The 3,432-nt window shown below is 41.5% G+C and overlaps 1 non-coding gene across 1 annotated transcript; it reads left to right on the top strand.

Annotated features, from left to right (window-relative positions):
• The first annotated feature begins 270 nt into the window (after positions 1-270).
• On the top strand, positions 271-353 carry trnal-cag (transfer RNA leucine (anticodon CAG)). The gene has a single exon. It is a non-coding gene; the product is annotated as a tRNA-Leu (tRNA).
• Positions 354-3,432: the final 3,079 nt, after the last annotated feature.

The raw sequence follows: 3,432 nt of genomic DNA, 5'->3' as shown, positions 1-3,432 counted from the left end.
TCATCAGGGTGGACAGATGTCGGTATAAATCAGGTCTGAACAATATAATGAACCAAAATGGCGGATTAAAGTTAGCTTGTGGAAATACTGTTAATTTGAGAACAACGGCTTCATGAGGACGAACCGAGGTTTTAACGGCCCCTGAACTTTATGATAGTCGACATTTTATCACCATTTTATCACATATCCTGTTTCTACAAACTAATATCAACTGTATGAAAGTTTTTTTCACGACATCAAAATAAATAGGCTGTTACAGTTGTAATATGTGTCAGGATGGCCGAGCGGTCTAAGGCGCTGCGTTCAGGTCGCAGTCTCCCCTGGAGGCGTGGGTTCGAATCCCACTTCTGACAATAACCTTTTCTCATCGGCTTCACTTGAGTAGGGCTGAGTGCTGCCATTAAATCACAGGTCGTCAGTCCAGCTTTCTCCTTAATCGCAATGGCTCCTTTCTAAAATTAAAGTCACTGAATAATTGTGATGTCAGCACAACTATACCCTGCATTAATTTATTTACACATTTCAGTTTTCAAGGCCTTTCTCAAGACAACACTAACAGCTCACAGTTGCATGATGGTTCACAATCACCAACAGAAACTCATCAAATCAACGGCACCCCAGCAACTTCCTACAACTTATATTAGGGATGCACGATATTAGAGTTTTTTTTGCGAATATATGCCAGTATATAACAACTACTTTGACCGATACTGATCTCGATATATACAATTCCCCCCCCCCCCAACTAATTTTAGTGATCTTCTGTAGTGGAATTAACATCACATTACGCATGCTTACTCTTATCATGATGGCACACCAGCAGATGGAGACATGAAATACAATACTCATATTCATTCATTCATTGTGTAATACTGTGTGTAAGAAAAAGCATGTTGGCCAGTTCTAAGCTGATATCGGCCGATACCGATGACATGCCGATAATACTGTGCACCCCTAATTCCCATAATACCTGAGTGACAGAAATGTCAACCTTTTTTGAATAAATCAATGCATAGGTACACAAGTGTGTGCAGGAATCACAATTTTTCATTGAGTTTATTCCCTGCACCACTAAATAAGCAGGAGGTGTGGCGTTGTCTTCGACTCCCACTTCCAAAATTCTCCATCTTTCCACGACCAATCAAGCTGTCAATCTTTACCATCTTCAAAGGGTTCGTTTAGGATTTTTGAAGTGGGGTCACGAGGTACTTAGAGGTTATAGTACCTGTCCATGTATGTGTGTCAGTGTGTGAGTGTGTGTCAGTGTTTAGCCGGTGGCACCTTCTAGGTAGCCTTCAGCAACCAGTGTGTGTTTTGTGTAAAAGGAATTAAAGGCCTGTTCCATATAGACGCCCTTTAACACAGCTCGCTGGCAGGCCTCGAAATACCATCTAGTGGGCTGCGGCGGTACTGCATGTTGTTTAGATGAAATAAAAATAATAATTACAAAACCAGTTGTTCCTATCACAAAAGTAGTTATTTTTTAAATCTAAATATGCTCAACACTTTTAATAAATAAAAAAAAGTCTAATCAAAATACATAATTTCAATGGTAAGTTAGATTTGAGATAATTATCAATTATCTTAAATCTTTATGGAAAGGTCCTTACCTGCAGATTTGTAGCTGTGTCATTCATTTTTGTTGTTTGTGCTCCTACAGTCTGTGTGTTGAAGTATCCCTGGGCAAGAAACTGAACCCCTGCTTTCTCCTGATGGCTGTTGGTGTGCGGATTGTTTGTAATGACGTGGTGTAAAAGAACCATGAGTGATTGGAAGACTAGAGAGAAAGTCCATTTACTAGTTACAGTGCATGTCATTGGACTAATCTCTATGGAAAGACCCTAAGTTTGCACATTTGTAGCAGTGTCATTAACATTTCCTTTTCTTGTCTGTTTCACTTAAATGATCAGTAATGTTAGATAATTATGCAGTTTCACATCTACAGAGTGCAAATCTCCTGCAACAAAATGCTCTTTCTGGAATGTAAAATGGTGCTTAGAAAGGATAAACTCAGCTGCTGGAGATATTGCTGGGTTCAATTTTTCAACCAAGCCCTAATCGAAGCCAGAAGTCGTAAAAGATGCCAAATACTATGTGTCAGGGTGAGTTACTAGGACAGTTTTACAAAGTTTTATTCCCATTTAGGGCTACGGTTGCAACAATACAAAATGGTGTCTTAGATTTGTATATTTCTCTTCGTGTAAGTGTAACACAGCTTCAGTTAAACCTGTGAAAAATGGGAGCAAAAACAAAAGTGTTGCATGTAAATTTGTGTCAAGTTGGTTAGGTTTAGGAAAAAACAACAGGGTTAGGCTTTATGATCTTAGAGGACACAAACACCACTTTCTCGGGTGAAAGTCCTGTTTGTTAGACCACTCCCAACCGCCCCACTCTGACATTCGCTGCCTTAGGGCCATTTCATAGTCGACGGATGCAAGGCGAGCAAGCGACGCGAGCAACGCACTTCCTTTCATAGTCAACACATTGAACACAAACAGTACATCGCTCACGCAATCGGGGGTAGCAGAGTAATCGGTACATTCCAGCTAGCTAGTACTGCTGTAGCTAGCTAGTACTGCTATTTTATTAGAGTGCAGGGCACTAGAACTGTCATATAAATGGGGGTGTGCCCGTACTAGTTCACAAAGTTTATCCTCCTCGCCCGCCATATTTTATACCTGCTTCTTATGTGAATAACAAAAAGTGGTTAATTTCAAGTACGTCGCTTGCATTATCATCCACGCTGGCAACGCATGATATTACACGTCGCTGCGTCGCGTATCTAAAAAATGGACGACACATTTTGAGACACAAGCACGCATCATGGCGGCCAATGCGTTTCGATGCGTCCCAATGCATTCGCGTCTGCGTGCCTTTGCGTCGACTATGAAACGGCCCTTAAGTTTCGTCCTTGTCCTGCTGCGTTTCCCCCTGACACCGCTAGGCACTGTTAAACTAAACATTTCGAAGACTTGGGAGTGAGACCAGGCTCCAGGGAGTGAGGTGGAGGGTCTGCGGGGTGTGGTAGCTAGCTAGTTCTTGTCTCTCTGTGGCCTGATACACAGAGAGAGAACTGAACAGTGAGTTAAGATGAATAAATCAATTTATAAAAAAACGCTGTTACTGTATGAAGTGTGAGCATGTGCTTGTGTTCGTCTGATGGGAGGGGCTTAGGACAGAGAGAGGAGAGCTAGGTGTGTTTTTAAATTCGGTCAAGTTCTGCCTACCCCAGCTTTAAACCTGTCCCCAGTGTTATTTATATGTGAGAGACGGCCTGGTTGAGTCTGTATTGAATCATTCTTGTTTTTAATGTTTTGGCACTTCCTGACGGAGGCCGCCCTGTTTCACACAATCTGCACATGAAAGAAAATAAAGACGACTGTTTGTCTGTTTCATGCAATAGTTAATGACACAAACACAAACATCCAGAAC

The sequence above is a fragment of the Epinephelus moara genome, chromosome 14 (genome assembly GCF_006386435.1).
Source record: "Epinephelus moara isolate mb chromosome 14, YSFRI_EMoa_1.0, whole genome shotgun sequence".
Lineage (NCBI taxonomy): Eukaryota > Metazoa > Chordata > Actinopteri > Perciformes > Serranidae > Epinephelus > Epinephelus moara.
This window is presented reverse-complemented; position numbering and strand designations above follow the sequence as displayed.